The sequence below is a fragment of the Oxyura jamaicensis genome, chromosome 1 (assembly GCF_011077185.1).
Source record: "Oxyura jamaicensis isolate SHBP4307 breed ruddy duck chromosome 1, BPBGC_Ojam_1.0, whole genome shotgun sequence".
In the NCBI taxonomy this organism is placed as follows: domain Eukaryota; kingdom Metazoa; phylum Chordata; class Aves; order Anseriformes; family Anatidae; genus Oxyura; species Oxyura jamaicensis.
The window spans coordinates 174,158,135-174,175,574 of record NC_048893.1 but is presented as its reverse complement, the minus strand read 5'-3'; the positions used below and the strand labels follow the sequence as shown (position 1 = coordinate 174,175,574).

The window sequence follows — 17,440 nt, the reverse complement described above, 5'->3', positions numbered from 1 at the left end:
TCTGGAGGAGGTTGTTTAACTTGAATTTTGTTGTCAAATACCATACAGACAAGCTCGTGTGGTGGTAACATTAACTAATGATAGAGTTATCCACATATACCGTTCTATCATTAACTTGAATTACAGTGTAACTCCAATTGTTTTCAGTAGAGAAAAAAACACATTGCTGAGTGGAAGAAAGCATGCTACTCTGCAGTCGTTATGCAATTAACTCATATAACCTCTGTGCTCGTCATGCTTTGTGTAAGATCCAGGGTGACCAGCTGTAGGTCAGTTGTATGAGAACAAAGACCCTGGGGCTTAGAAACAGTTTATTAGGATAATACTGTGGTGTGAAGATCAACTGTCACAGTAGCTGCTAATAACAGTGTGTCTCTATTTACTGTACACGGGCAGTAAATAAGAGTTGCCAGAGTTGGGATATTTTGAATTCTGAAGGACAGGAAAGCATAACCAGTTAAGTGGTGGTGGTGTGAGTGTGGAGCCAACCCTGCCTTGTTTTCTGTGGGTTCTTCTTCAGTAGTGATTCCTCTTTGCATTTTCTGATAGAAAACTGAGCACCTACCCTTCAAACCTTGGGACATTAGCTATTTTTACCCCTCTGTTCAGCCACTTATTTTCAGAAAAAATGAAGGGATTCTCCCCTCTCTCAGTTTTCATTGATGACTACCAATGACACCCAAAGTTACTGAGGAAAGGAGAAACAGATTAAGATGCGGGGAAAGATAAAGCCATCCTTTAAGCTTTGTTCTCAGGAAGTAGGGCTAAAAAGATCTTTTTCCTAGGCATTTCTCTTTTGAAATAGAAAAAAATAGAAGAGTTGAACTGAATTCTTTCATCCATGTCAAGGAGTACAAAGTATGTTGTCACTTGCTGGTGTCTCTGTGTATTTGTCACTGGGAAGCCCACAGCTATGTGCTTTCCAAATGGTCTATGAAAAATGTGCATATAATCTGTTTAAAACAAAATATATTTCTTGCTTTTAACCGTCAAAGCAAAATACAGCTGCTGTGTTTTCTAGACCACTTGTCGCCCTTTGAGTGTGTATAATGGGAAGTCTGGTGTATTACTACTGGCCATAGCAAGAGAAGCAAGCTCTTCCTCACAGTGACTCTAACTATTTTCTATGATATTTTTTTTTTTCTCCTAAAAAATGTGGATAATGCATAAGTAAGTTTGCAAGAGTGTCCTATTTCAGCTTTACAAGAACATCGGATTTTTTTTTTTTTTTTTCTCAAAAGCACAAAGAAAACTCCATGCTTAAGATTCAGTTTTGCAAGCCCTTCCCCCTTCTTCAAACATTCATATGGAAATACACCATTAACTGTGAAATTCCCTAGCAACCTTAACAGCCTAGAAGAAGGGATCCAAAACCCAGCAATAGTCAATTCTCGAGAGAATTTGTACTATGTATTGTTAATATTCATTATATTATAATAAGTGATTTGAGAAATTCTATTCAGGGTCTCTCCTCTTTCTTTTTCTACACTGCAATGGTTGTTCTGCTAGAAAAGCACAAAATTCACTGCTGAAAAGTGGGACCCAAAGCCCAAGCTTCTTTCTCATCAAATCTCTTGAAAATCTTCAGAAACACCGCTTAATTTTTTTTCATTTGCTAATTGCTTTAACAGCCTCTGTTTTTTTCTGGATAAATTAGTCATTGACAGCTGATAGAATTCTTACTTTATAACATAAATGGTTTGATAACTTTGCTTAATGAGGGAATTCATAATTTCAGATACAAACTCATACTTTTAGATACATGGTGGCAGTAGTATGTGCTGCTACGTATAGAAAGTACTTTGACAGTTTTTGCACCTCTTAATCCTCTTACTTAGCAAAAACTAGTCATCCTAAAAAATCCAGAGCTAATGTTATGTTATGCAGTGTCTCAGGTGTTAAAGCATTGAAAATCATCTAGGCATTGCTTCAGCTCATTCCCAAGCCTTATTCCCATGCCTTATTCCCAAGGGGACAAGAGAAGTTCCGGCCAAAAGTCCCGCTGCTTGACAGAGACAGGACTGCTCCTGGGGCTGTCAGCACTGAAGGGAGCTTCATTAGCTACTGAAATGGTTTGCACTTGCTTTTCTTCCAGCTCTGGCTTCCAGTGTAATTTTTTTGGGCGGTGAGGAGGAAGGAGGAATTTAGAGCTGTGTTGTGGTTTCTTTTATTTTTTATTTTTTAAGCTGTCCCTTCAATGTCTTCCATGTCTTCCTATCCCTTGCCTTCTCTCCTTCTATTTTTAACCCTTCTTTCTCCTGTCTGTGTCCCATCTTTTTTTTTTTTCTTTTTTGTGTATTCAATGTATGCACTCAATTTCTTATTACTCTGAGGCTTAGAAACTTGAGCCTTTCTTTCAGGCATAGAAGTTGTACTGTCTTGTTACCTGAGTTCCTTGCTCTCAAAAATGTTCTTTTTAGTACTAATTTCTCTTTAACTTCTTTCGTTATATGAGATCAGTAGTATAATTGGCTACCTGCATCTATTATAATAATTTTGCATGGTTATCAGAATTTTCATGCATTTGCTCAAAGAAAGGCGCTTATTTTTATGCAGGGATCCTTACTTTGAGGCACTTGTTCCAAAGAAAGAAATATTTGTACCGCAGAGTATCTTTAAGTAGCTTATATGTGGGTCAGTCACGTTGAGAAATGCAGTTATGTCATTAAGATCCATAATCTTAAATGTTCAAAAAACATACTTGCATTTCTTTAGATTCAAAATTTGAGTGTGAAATAGGTAGTACTATTGGCAAGCTAAATGAGTGGTGAGTCAAAGTAATTAAGGGAAAGTAAATAATCTCTAAGGTTCTCATTCCCCATGAAACTAATTTTGTATCTTAGCCTTCATGTATTTAAAAATAGTTCCCTGCTAATTCAAGATGCTTGTGTACTATGTGTGTGAAGAGCACTTCAGTTCTATTGAAAGGATGGCAGATTAGGGAGTTATTTTCAGTGGGATATTTATTTTTTTTATTTTTTTTTATTTTAATATTTTAGAGACCTTCATTTTGGCAATGAACAAATCTTGCCGTAACAACAGCTTGATGTGCATGCATGATGTGCATGCAAGACGGCAGGTGATCAGCCAATAATCTTCTGATGGTTTATGACTGGAAAACCTTTGCTTTTGTCTTTAAAGGCATACAGATAGCAGTACTTGCTCTCCAAAGGTGCTTTTTTTTTTTTTTTCCCCCAGTCTAGTAAACCATTCACTGTTCGGCCATATACGCTTTCCTGTTTTACCTCCAAGAAATCTGTTTCTTCTCAGTGACTCTACTGTTTGGAATACAGTTTATTCTTATTATTTTCTTAAGCTAATAAAACAGTCCTTGTAAGATAGATGGAATGTGTTAGAGAGGCTAAACTGCTCTGGAGCTGCCGTCTGCCTTGAATACGACTAACACGAGTCTGATGGGAGCCTGACAAGATTGCACTGTCAACTCCATCAGTATCTTGAGTAGTTATCTTAAGAGGGCTAATATATGTTCATGACTTGTCTGCAGGTTTACGTGCTGAAGAAAATAAATCTCACATTTCTTTATTTCTATGTACATCCTGCCCTTTAACACTTGAGGCTTTTTGTTGCCCTAAGAGGATTACGGCTATATTGCATATGCAGATTTCTTTCTCTTAGTCAGGTAATGAAATGAGGCAGTAGGGCTTAAACATCAAAGGGACTTAGTTTCATATGCACAGTGTGCATGAAGCATGGTGCTGTGCTGAAATTTGTAGAGGGACTGGACAGACTCTGAACATGCAACACAGGTGTGCTAATTATGAGCTAGCACAGCGTGTGCCATCAGTGCAGCCCCTTGGGCTCTGAATTGCCTGCTCCATGTGTCTGAATCTCTCCGCTGAGTGTACAGGAACCCTACAATTGCAAGTTTAAGTCTCAGCAAAATTAGATGTGTAAAGTAGACTGCCTGGATGTATCCCCCGTGCATCAGTTGAGGATGCCATGTGTTGCTCGTTAAATAGGGATGCTGACCTGGTTGTCAGTGAGTTTAGAGGAGCTGAAGATTTTTTTTTTTTTTTTTTCCCAGATCCATGGCCTTTCAAGACAAGCTGGGAAAGATTTTTTGATGCAAGTTAACAGAGGATTTCTGGTTTATTAATTCATAAACCTGACCCTCATGCTAGTTTAGGAGGATTGAAAATTAATGCCCAAGTCCTGCTGTCATCCTCGTGCTCTCTGAAATCAATGAGGAGTTCTCTGTAGATAAATACAATGCTTGGCCAGAATCCTACAGATCTGGTAGAAGAAAACAGCACAACTAAACAACAAAAACAACAACAACAACAATCAGTTAGAGCAGGGTAAGCCTGCTCAATGTAAAAGGGAATTTTGTAACCTGCTATCTGCAGCAGAAAAGCTGCTTTTTATTAATCGATCAAATAAAATGTTGAAAATAATCGGAAAAATGACTTGGGGGAGGGAAAACCAGAATTAAGGAATATTAGTAGGAGGCTGATACTGTTTGCGAAATCATACTATTTTTAAAGCTTTCATGTTCTGTATATAGTGTATAGAAAAATAACTTTCCTTTTTTTTTTTTTTTTTATCCAGAGAGAAGCTGTGATTTTTATCTCAGTAATTGAAAATAATCTCTGAAGTTGCTTCTTAACTAAACTTGCATGAACTCCTTTTAAATCAGTTGTTAACTTTTAGTGAATTTCTCAATAAATGTTGTTGCCTGTACTTGGATGGCATGATCATATATAGCAAATAAGGCTGAGCACATTCTATTCATGACTCAAAACGTAGAGCATTTCTAGCTTAACTATGGTGGCATTTGTCAGTGGTGCTGTAGTTAAAGAGTTAAAGACTTTTTTTTTTTTTTTTTTTAAAATATATATATATATATATATATATATATATATAAATTGTACTTGAATGGCTTAATTCTTGCCATGCAGAAGTCTGACTAGCTATCTACTCAGGATTTCTTTCCCCTTTATTATTTTTTTAAGATAAAAAAGCACAACACTTTTGAGTTCTGAGTTTCTTTGTTCATATCTGTTTGTCTATCAGCCTTTTTCTTACCAAAAGGCTGTGCTTTTTCTTCATTTCCAAACTTTTTGTTGTGCAACTTGTGATTACTGTTCAGTCACTTGCATCACTCCCAGCCCTTTGGGTTCCTTAAAGAAAGCCATGCCTGTGAAAAGGGGGAAAGGAAACACAAAAACATGGAATTATCTACAGTGAGCAATCTGTGTGCAATGCTGTTTGTGAGCAAAGACGAATTTCAGCTGTCTCAGTAAGTGCAACTGGGCAAAATTATTTTACGGACTTCTCACTTACCAGGGTTGTTGCCAGTTGAACTCCTCAGTTTCATGAACACCAAGCAATCTCTACAGATGTAACTTATTGGTGATATCTGTCATATGTGTGTTAACATAGACACAAACTTTTCTTTCATTTGCCACTGCATAATGACCAGTGCTAAGTCCAGGTGTACTTATTCCAAATTTTTAGAAGAGATGAAGAAAAACAAATGGATTCAACTGGACTGTGCTGTTGAAAATGCTACTAATCAGTTCTCTCACAAAATGCACAGTGAGTACTTTTATGGAAATACTGATAGAAGTGGATTTTGTTTTAAGTGTCTCCTATGAAGAATTCTCTCTCTCCTTTAATTATTTATTTATTTATATTTTGGCAAAAGGCCTCATTTGATGTCTATTGAACGTAATGAGAGTTTTCCAAGTGACCTTCCAGCATCTGTTTTAAGGCTGCAGAGGCCTATGAAGTGGTAATACTGAGAGATGTAATTAGCCCTATAAATCTCAGTGGGTCATTAATTCTAAATTCCAATAATGGAAAGACCAGGATGCATATAACTGAAAGAGAGTGACAAGCATAGTAGGAATATTTATGCAAGCATTATCTTGTTTTGGTTTGCATGGTAGTAGAAACTATATGTAGTTTTTGTTTGGAAGCTTACTTTCTATCTTAACATCAATTCACATTCATCAATGGCGTGTTTCTAGAAAGTTATACATACATTTTTTTGAGGTGGCTGTTTTTATTTATTTATTTATATTTTTTTTAATCAGGAGATAAGGTAACATGACTTGGAAAATCTCTCTAATACAAATATACAAGCCTCATCTCCCATCAGTTATCTGTATAAAACCATATTTCAGAATATCATTGTACCTAACACTGTTGCACAGCTCAAATTTTAAAGCACAAACCTGTAAGTTTTTGTTTGGTCTGTGCAGATCAGATCCCGAAGTGTGCTGGGTCTGTAGCTCTCACACAGGTACACCCCAAATGGGGCGGTGTGCTTTGGGGAATGCTGCAAAACCACCATCTCTACATGTACGCAGTGAGGATTGCTGTCTAGTGTAAGACTTGCCATTACTTGCTGTGAAGAGAAAGGCTTTTCAGTGCATTTTCTGGAGAGGAGAAAGAGAAATATTGCTTGAATTTGGCTTAGTGAGAACTTGAATCTTGTTCCCTCAGTCAGATTTTTTTTTTAAATCTTATTTCATGGTTTGAGGTGGAAGTGATTGTTGCTATATACGTGCATAAGCAGGAAGTCAAAAACGACCCCATGGAACGGCATAGCTTTTACCGTATATTATTTGGTCGCCTGTTGTATGTCCGGTCTATCCTTCTGCACTTTCTCATGGTATGGATTTTACCCATCTTTGCTTCAATCCCCTGCTAGGGATTGTTGAGACAAATGATCTTTGAACTGTAACCCCAAGGACAAAACTATGAATGTATTGCACCGTAGACAGAACACTGGTAGGAAATAGTTAAGATCTCAAGGGGGGAAGAAACACAAAACCACAAAAAATCAGACTTTAAAATGAAACAGGCCATTTATGTGGAAAATCTTGAGTATTGGTATTCTCATGTAATCTGAAGTAGAAAGGGAAATGTTTGGTATCCCTTAGTATTGTGCTATAACAACACATTCAGTTTTCTGAAACATGTATTTGTCATCATATCTGCCTCCACTTGTAACTGAAAAGATAGATTATAAAAGCTTATTGCTTGGTCTCTGCCCTTTCTTTGCAAAGATGCATACCACCTCACTAATTCTGAGAGAATTGTTAGGGACTATCCCGGTGAATGTTTGTTAGGCACTTAGCAGCAACGGGGGCTCAGGTGGAAGGAAGAGAAAAGGCAGATTTTGTGTATTTTCCTCCATTCTTTAGGCAAGGAATTCAATTTCAGTGTAATCTTTAATTCTCCGACAAAGCAATGACTTTGATGACTTTGACTGCAACAGTATCTGAGGTTCTGAGTTTTTTTTTTTTTTTTTTTTTTTTTTTTTTTTTGACCAGTGGATGCTAGCAGCCTTCTACTATATGTGAAACATTTTTTTTTTTTTTTTTTTTTCTTTTTCTAATCTAACTGTAATCTTGTATTGGGGTCTGTAACAAACATTAGTGTTAATGAACAAAATAATACGTGATTTACACAAATTGCATAAGTTAGAGCATGGCCCAAGGGTGGTATAAGGGGATCTGAAGTAGGTTAACTGACCAGTTGTGAATTTATGCTGTAGGAAACTTTATATGTGCTTTAACTACCTTCTGGAAGAAGAAAAATATGTCAGGACTTGGGCCCAAGAGAAAAAAAGTATCAGGATCTCCTCTGTATTAAGTGAACCATCATGCCATTCTTTGCAAAGAGTAATCAAATTCAGAATAACAGAGGACAGGTCCGGTGTGATTGCAAAACAGATTGATCTTTGAGGAGCTCAAAGGAGCTCTCAGCTGCTCTGAGAGTTGCACCAAATATTCCTGAATAAAAGGTCTTAAAACATTTGCTCTGTGTATCTAACTGGAACAGATTTGTAGTTTGTAGGTAGTACTTAATTTTTTTTTTTTTTTTGTGCAGGTTTGACTGCCGTCTCAGAATCTAGAATAAATAGGATTTTCCCTGAAAAGAAGCTTGTTTGGGGATAGTGAAGCTGTCTTTTTTTAGCTTTGTTTTTCTTCTACAGAATATGCCACAGAACTCTATTTATTTATTTTAAGGTATGGTAGCATGGGAGTCAGTGTTGGAAAATATTCTTTATTTTTCTACATTTGAGCTTTTATTTCAGGAAGAACATGATCAGGACAAGAACATTTGCAGTATCACCACAATCCTTTGAGTTGTCGTTACAGTGACAGGAGGGAGATGTATTGTGAAACTTCACTACAACATGCCATATGTGGTATCGTTCTCTTAAATGATATGAATGGAGGAATTATCCCAGTGGATATCTGTTACAATCCTTTTCTCTGGAAAGGTTGTTCTTAATTGCCGTTTATTGTTTTGGAGAGGATTTGTTCAAATATATCGTGAGTATTCATTTTCCTCAGCCTTGTGTCTAGGGGGCTTAAAAGTGACAACAAAAAAAGTGCACAGTAGAAAAGAACTGTTTGCACAATAGCAATTTTCAGTATTTCAAGTGAAGGAAGGAAAGAAGTCCATTTTCATGTTCTTTTTCCCAACTTCAGCTCTTTAATTCATGCTTCAAAATCTCTATTTCCTCCCTACTGTCTGTCCTGTGGAGGTTATGAACAAGAGGATCTTCCATCTAGTGAAACCTGAGGAAATCTTGATATCTTCCATAAGAACTTTGCAGTCCTTTGCAGTCCAAATGTTCCCCCCCCCCCTTTTTTTTTCTGTTTGAAATTTTTGTTGTCAATTCGTTTGGGTGTTTTGACTGAATCTTCAATGTTCTTTACATCAAAAATGATGGTGTTCCTTTCTGCAAGCTCTTAGAAAAAACATATCTGAGGGACTAAGAAAATACACAGCCGGCATTTTAATACTGCTGTGATATTGTCATGAGTATCATTCTGACTAGGTTTAGATTTCCAATCTCATTTGTTTTCCTGTACAAAGTGGTATATCACAGAAGGTTATTGTGCCTCAATGCAGGGAAATTTCATTTGAGAAAGAAGGGTAGCTCTTTCTGTGGTATCTGATAGGAATTTTAAGCCAATTTAAAGTATGGGGTAAAAAATTCCCTCATAAAGAACAGCATACTTGGCTTAATTTTATGTCATAATACTTCAGTGTAATGCCATGGGAATTGTATGGAAAATTGAAAGTGGCATTGGGTCTCCTAATATGGGGAGGTTAACTAAAAACTGAAGGGAAGACATGCCCTGGTTGTATTTGATTTCAAGGTTGAATTAGAACTACTGAATTATGAGTTAGGCAAAATCTTTTTCTGTGTAGAGAAGCTGGAGATCTGGTGATGAAATTACTAGGTCAGTCCTGATGTTTCACTGGGTTTCTGTATTTATTTGGCCATTAACTGTTCAATACTCCTTCATCTTTGATGGAAATACCCAAGAATGAATTTTATGTTACAAGAAATGGAGAGGTTTTGCTGCTAGATCACTTTCCTGTTGATATAATCTCATGCCAAGAACACAAGCCTTTTTCATTTTGGAGTTGCTGATGTCTGGATTCACTGATGGACTCATTTGATTTTCAAAAGCTCCTTGAGCAAGGAGTCAGAGTTGGTTTGGGAACTGTTGTATTTATGGAATCTCAGTGTGCAGTTTATGAATTCTGGCTCAGTTGCTTTTTCACAGGATGCCTTGGGCGATAACACTGTTGGGGCTCAGAGCAATAGTGATAGATGACCATTAGCCTCGATGGCACTCACTGAAGTGGGAATAACTGGCACTGAAGTCTTAGGAAAAGAGGCTTCAGCCAAGTTACTCTGCAGGGAAAGCAGTGGAAACGTTCACTATTTTTCTAGAAGCAGAACAAAGGAAGTTTATAAATGAGACCCTGGGGAGCTTGCTGAGCTTCAGAAGCTTGGCTGACTTTTGTAGGGAATAATGCTTTACTTGACCGTCTGGCTTAGGAGGAAGGAAGTACTCTAAGTGTACTTCCTTCAGCAACAGCACGTGATTCAGTAGAGGAGTCCTGCTGGGAGAAAAGGATCCTGTTAATTAGTGTTCTGGCTTTAGCTGAAACATACTGCAGGAAAGGGACGCATAGAAGTATAAAGTCTAGGTAAGGTAAAACTGATTGAGTTGGCTCTGGGCTATAAATCCTGAGTGCCTGTGGAAGTGTGACCCTGGGAAAGACTGATTTAGCTGTCATGGGGTCTTTAGTATCTGCTTGCATCTGTGATTCATATTTCTTTGAAGAGATAAAGGACAGGAGGACTATCCCAAAACCATGTGCCACACAAACCATATGAAGAGCTAACACTGCCTACCAAAGTGTGCTTAGGAACATCCTCACTGCATCCTGGTGCATCCTCACTGAATGCACCGAGACCTGAGTGCACTCAGTTCCTGACTGTCTAGCTGGGAAACTCTGCCAGAGCTTATTGAAAATGTATGAAAATGTGTTGTCCAATTCAGATCAATTCCAACAGGTAAAAGTAGGGAATTTTACTGTAAATTTTGTCTTTAATGACACAGATTGAGAATCAATGCTCATATTACCTAGTTCTGAATACTTGATTCACTGAGAATTAGAATAAGCACTTTATGGATAACCCAAGGATATTCAAACCCAAAAGAATATTTGTATTTGTCATATAGTAAATGTAAATCTCAAACAAGTGATCTACAGACCCTGTTAGTTTCTTCTGTGGTTTTGGAGATCACTCTTTCAAGTGTGCATATGCCAACAAGAAAGGCTTTATGTACTGTAGAATCCATCAGTCATCCACTTGTCTATCTGTAGTGTGCAACAGAGCCAACAGGGCATGAAAATCTAGACTGCCATTTCTTGGAACTAGTGGAGATAGCAAAAGAGACAGTGTATTTACTGAGCCTCTTTATGTGTGAGGATGTCATCCTTTCTTCTTCTTATTTTTATTTTTAAAGCTGTCTTGTGTGTCAGTTTCTAAGATGTCTAGTAAACTACATGACCAAAACTGTTATGCGTCCTAGGTAATGTTCATCTCTTTGATGTCACTGAAAAAATAAGGAGGTAGTTTGGATCTTTGGGAAGCATAGCCTGAATTCATCCCAGCTAACACGTAAAGTGTTTAAGAAAGATGCCTTTTTTTAGAAGTCACCCTAGTTTCCTTTGTATGGAGAGAGACAGATACCTTTCTAGGTCTATATCTATAGGTGTAGATATCAATCTTAGCGTGGGTGACATCTTGACTACACAAACAGTCTAGGATGGTTATGTACTCAATTCATGTCCTTCATCTGAGATCAGCAATTTAAGTGGAATATCTTTCTGATACTGTGAAAGTGGTGAACAGCACCTTCTTTTCAGCCTTTCATCAACAACTGTATGCCACTGTGGAATAATTTGAAAATAGGTGGAATACTTGGCCAAATGAGGTAGCAAATGATCAGCATCTAGGAGGTTCAGCTATCTTAACTTAAGGTGCAGAACACTGCCTCTAGGATACATCTTATGTGGATGTTTAGGACTGAATTTGAAGGCAATTTTCTCAGACTCAGAAGTGAGTGAGCTCTCTTTTTACCATGTATTTGATAGCAGCTGCTGCTGTCCTATTTGCAAGTAGAGGGGAACATTTCTGGAAATGGGGCTCATCTTTTCCATTGATCTGGGAGGAGTGTAGAAATCTGAAAGGGACATTGCAGAACTGGTGCTGGCAACCTGTCCTGGACTCAGTTAGCTCACTCAGGTGACGTTCAGACCACAGGGAGAATGGACTAGGACAACAGGTTGGGATCAGACTAACCAGGATCAAGCTTGGATTGTGCCTGTGGGTGGGCACTAAAGGAGCTTCCTCTTAACTCCAAGAAGAGAGATTATTCCTTAACTGCTTCATCTGTGTATTTTCTTTTGTTGTTTGGTTACTGCCAGTGGGATATTGGTCTAATCCCAGACAGCAATTCTTGTGAATTGGAAAATCTCTTAAGAATCAGTAGGAAGAAAATGAAATGTTAAGCTCTATTCCAAAGTAAAATGATTGTGAGAAAGTTTTTTCTGTTATCCCCTCCCATAAATCTCACTGTAAAGAAGTCACTGTTTTTTAATGGTTGGGGCTTATAATTTTGTTCAATCCATTGTAGATGGCAGGTTGCTGTCTGGCAGGGATGAGCGTCCCAAGATGCTGACACAACATATTTCCTTGCTGGTTCAGCACCAGCAAGAGTAGTTGCTGCCTTTAGGTGGGTTCAAGGGGAGCTATTTATTTCATTAAGCCATTTCTATAGGAAATTTAATAGGAACTGTATGAGTCAAAACTAGCATAATACATTCTTAATTCCATAATGGCACTAAGAGGTATATGCATTAGTAGTGTTCTTGCTAGCTCACCTTATTTTCAATGTCTTTATTAGGTCTGAAAACTTTAATGTGTGCTTGTTTCAGTCTATGTTCTGAGTCCCCCACATCTATTATGTTCTGTGGAGGCTGTTAAAGCTTTACTTAGTTCCTGATATCATTCTCCATGTTATAATAACTTACTTTTTGGCTGAGGGCACTTCTGAGAACTAATCTGTGATGCGTTTACTTTGGCTGGAGGAGTTGAAATGCTTTAAAGAAAAAAATTAAAAGCTCCCCAAATGTTTCTGCATTTTTCTTTTCTGCTCATATTATGCTAATCTGATTGTTTTTAATGTGAGGGCTTCTTTTGCCCTGGGTCCTATGTAATCTGCAGTGTCATAAAAGGTATAGCACTTTACAACTAAGTAATGTAGACTGCCTTGTAACTTAGAAAATCTGAGGTTCTCAGTTGGAGTACTGTACTGCATATTCACATAAACATTTTTTCTCTTCCTTAAAATGTAAGATGTCACTGTCTTTAATGTGTAGGAGCTCCCACCAAGATGTCTAACTAAGAGGGTGTTTAAACAAGCAGAAGCTTAAGAAGCACCACAAAATCTATTTGCATAACCAGAATTTCTTATATGCCTTGTGGTTACTACCTTCACGTAAACTAGTTATGTACCATTGGAAATAATTGCCCTGTCTCTGCTTTCTCTTTCTGGGACAAAGAGATTAAGACGTGGCAGTGAGGTATTTGTCAGTGTTGGGGAAGTTTCATTTCTTTGTTCTGTGTTAGTTGAGTTCACGTCTGTGTGCAGTGCAACAGTAGGTACTGTTTCAGACTGACTTATCTTAGAAAAGACTGCTGTAGATGTTCACACTAATTCAAGGGGTAATACAGATCTGGTCTTCACTGTTTTTGAACAATTCTTGCATGGTTACCTAGAGCTATATTTATGTAGCCCTATTTCTTTCTGCTCCCGTGTTCCTTCAGAGGAGATCCTGGTGAGTGAGGACAGTAACAATACCTTTAGGCTTTGTAGCGAGCAGTTGCCCACGTGCATTTTGTGTATAGACAAAGGTGGTGAAGGAGAGCACAGCTTGGGATTCATTGATGCTGTGGTGCTGATGATATGCAGGCCTGCTGCCTCAGTGTTGGACCCAGCTGGTAATTTCCTAATGTTTGGCTGTGGCCTGGTCTTGGATGAAAGTGAGCTGGCTGTAGCTCTGGCCAGATAATTTGGAGATGCTAATGGCTCGTTTGTTAAAACAAGTAGAGGGCTTGGCAGAGAGAGAGGGAGTTTCTTTCTATCTCATCTCACCCCCCCTCCAGTTCCCAACTTTGGCACTGATTAGCAGGAGGGCGTTCATTTTGGGGGTGCTCCGTGTAGTCCTCAAGGACACCACTTGTGAATTCCCGTTTCTGTCAGTGTTTTGCATGACTACAACTGTTTATCATTGACAAGAATCTTACTATAGTTGTACACATTTCTATTTGGTACAGCCTGGCTTGTTGCAGCGGCTTGCCCACAAGTATATCTTTGCAAACCACTTAGAAAATGGAGAGAAATAAATGTCAGCTATTGTAGGCTGCTGACTGCCAGTTCCTGATTTGGACTGGCTGGCATGTCTTCGATTAAAGGCGAACTCTAGATTTCTCTTCTCTGCTGGCTTAGATTCAAGGGACTTTACATAGACTAGTGCAGATTTGCATGTGGTTTATGGCCAGAGCTCAGACTACTGCTTCTTTACTTGCATTTGCAACGCGAGGTCTGTCTATACATTTGTCTTTAGTGTGTTAGTCTAGACAGCATGCACACAAGTCTCTGCTCTAGAGCCATTCTCTCTGTACTCCCTGTGCAGAGACCATTGTCCACTCATCCATTATTTCCTTGCTGAGAGGTCAGCTGGGCAAGGAAGTGAACTTTCTAATTAAGGGATTGTGGCTTCGGGTATGGCAAGGCCTTTGCAAAATCCTGCATTTCTTCTTAAAGAAGGCAATTCTACACTCAGATTTTCTAGCAGTCTTCACTGGAAGTGCCACAGCCCAACAGCTTGAGGTTAGGTATTGTAGGCTGTTTTATCAGTCACTTTTTATCAGTTTTAATCAACATTACTTTTAGTGTTGTGTGAAGACAATTTCTTAGAGGATAGTCAGACCCAAGCTCTCTATAGTTATGGAAGAATTTTAAAGCATGCAACACAAATGTGACTTTTTAATATTATATATATTACCCACTCCATATCCACTAGTTCCCATTTGGAGACATATGGCTGCATGTTTTATGAGCTGTACCTTCCATTGTCAGAGGCAAGTAGGAAACATTACAGCAGTTCAATGGAGAAGTGACAGTGGAATGGATCTCTGTGATCACATCTGCGTCTGAGTGAAGTAGGTGAAATTCTGCCAGGTAGTAATGACGAAAAGATATTTTTGGCCACTATTCACAAGTGAAGTGTCAAAGAGTAGAAATATGAATTTGAACATGCACTGGGAGGCACAGGAACTCATTTAAAGTGCTGCAGACTTTGGTAAAGTGTGCCCATTGACAGCTCTTGCTGTCTTGGATTCAGCCTGCAATGAACACTTCTGATTGCTAGAAAATATATAGGAAATGGACCTTGAAGAAGTCTTTCATGTTTGTGTATGCAATATACTTATATGGTATTTAATTAGTTTTAGCAGAAGATTATATGATACTCGTTGTACTTGATATTTCAAAAGATTCTCTAGTGAAATGCAATTAGATGATGATGATTATTATTATTTTAATGAACATTTTCTTTTGAATCAACAAAGTGCTGTCTTATAAGTATCATGTGGTTTTGGTCACTTAGTAGGAATGGTAAGATCCTTTGATATATCTTTTATCTGGCAATTTGCAAGTTTTTTCATTTACAATGTATATGCATCATAAAGGGATCAAAATAAGCTGTAACTGAAATAATTTTGTTTCCAAGGGGATTCTTTCCTCATTTATTTTTATGCATTCACTATTTCATATGCCCTTAACTAAACTGTTTCATTGTAATAGTTTGTGTGCCTTTTTAGTAGTGCATTTGTTCTTGTTGCTGTTTGGGCTTTGTCATTTCACTTAACACTTTCTCCTGAGATGTCAAAACATTAAATAAATATAGAAGAGATTTGCTGTACATCAATTTTGATTATCCTGAGAATACTACACAGTTTAAGACTATAAACACATGCACGGATATTTTAAGAACAGAGGCAGTTCAGCTGAACTTGATGAGTCTGTTTTCAAAGTAACGGGAATGATTCTGTCTAGAGCATGGCTTATGAAGGTAGGGGTGTATGTGTATTTTCTTTTAATCAATCTGGGAGGAAAAAAGTTAGAGGGAAGTGAGGTTTCCTTGTGGCATGAAATTGACAGCTTGCTGCGTTGTCCATTTTACAGCAGATACCCCTTCCATCCATGCATTTTAGCTGACGGAGCAGCAGGACAGCAAAGAAATCTTGCTGCTTAAAATTTGATTGCTCATCTTTAGCAATCAACTCTTTTGGTTAGTAAATCGCAGTAGCTAATAAGAAGTTTTAATATACTATATTTTAATAGCCCTCTGGTATGACTATTAAATTATAATATTGCTCATTAAACTTTCTTACTAATTGGTGCAATTTTTTTGAAAAGGTGATTCACCACCTTTGTCCCTAGAGAAGCTTTATTAATCTCTATAGAGAATTGTTAAGTGAAGTTGCTTCCATTTTACAAATGGGTTGGAGATCTTTTTAGTAGGGGTTCTTTTTATTTCTGGAAGCAATGACATTAAAGAAGAGTTGGGTTGTTCAGGGAAAGAGGAGAAGAAACAAAATAAGAACACTGAAAATCAAGGCGAAGACTTAATAGAGGTCAGGGAATTAAAATGTCTATATATGGGGGGGGGGGGGGGGGTAGGGAAAGGGAAGGCGAAAACACCATGATGAAGAGGGAAGAGAAAGAAAATAAATAAACCAAGCTGATTTGTATTGTCCTGGTATTTATCCCAAGAGTCCCAAGTAATGTCTACAAAAACAATGTTTCCCACTTGCTGGAATTTGGGGCACTTTTATTGTTTTTAACTCTGATTTTTCTCCCCATTAAAAAACAAACAAGCAAACCACCACCAACAACAAAACAGTTTATCAAGGATTTTTTTTTTCTTCTACGGTATTTCCACTCCTGAACTGCATGTTCAGGAAGATCTATTTCTTGAAATAAGTATCTCTTGCTGGAAAAGTGAAAATGGTGCACCTGGCATTATGGACTTAAACTCAGATTAGTCACATTGAGCTGAGCAGAGATTTTGTACCCCATTAAAACCCCAAGCACTTACCTTGCTTAGGGAAGCTGACAAGCATTTTAATTAAGGAGGCACTAGTAAAAATCAGTATGTTGTTAGCACTATAAAAGTGCTAAAGATGTTATAGCCTCTAAGTACCATCAACCAGATGAGAAGATCTTCGTGTCTTGGTAAGGCAAAGAGTTCCTCTGTCTCTGCTTTGAGGAACAGAGAGATCCTAATTGCCAGCAAGAACACAATAAAGCAGCACTGAAAAGAGGCACTTCTGCAAGTAAGCTTTATGCATGATAATGCATTAGGACTGTATGGAGAAGACGAACAACATCTAGTTTCATATACTCAGTGGCAGTTGCCTTGCATGGATAGAAACTACAACACTTCTAATTGTTGTTTCAGTTGGCTTTGTTTCTGGGGCCTGTCTGCTCTTCCCACCCTCTAGGTTCTCAAAGTGACACATCCATGTAAGGTAATTTCAGCATAGTGACATTTGTTGACTTGCCAGTTTCAGATCCTCTCAATGAAAGAACCATGGTGGCTTCATCTTTTAATCTCATTTTGCATCCCGTCCTCTACCTGCTGAGAGACCTGTCCCTCCTATTTTACAAGGTCAGGCTAGTGGTAACACAGTTGCATAATTTCCCTTCAAATTAAAGGGAGCGTGATAAAAACATAATTTTGAATCATCAAGTAAGGGGAAAAAGCAGAGCAAATTTGATCATCAGACTTAATATTTTGTGGGGGACATTTTCCAGAATTAGATGTTTAAAAAATTGCTTTGAGATAATAAGGCATATTGCTAACTAGCAGTAATTATACTTCTGGCATAAATCCAGCATGAATGTAGCAATGTACAGGAACTTTCTCCAAGAAACCTGTATTCAGCCATAATGTTTTCATAATCTCTGAGGAAGTATATTGATAGGTACATAACCTGGTCTGTTTGGTAAAT

The 17,440-nt window shown here is 37.9% G+C and overlaps 1 protein-coding gene across 4 annotated transcripts in view; it reads left to right on the top strand.

Annotated features, from left to right (window-relative positions):
* Nucleotides 1-17,440, top strand: part of ENOX1 (ecto-NOX disulfide-thiol exchanger 1) — a 366,706-nt gene that overhangs the window by 13,105 nt on the left and 336,161 nt on the right. The gene's annotated exons all lie outside the window — the stretch shown is intronic.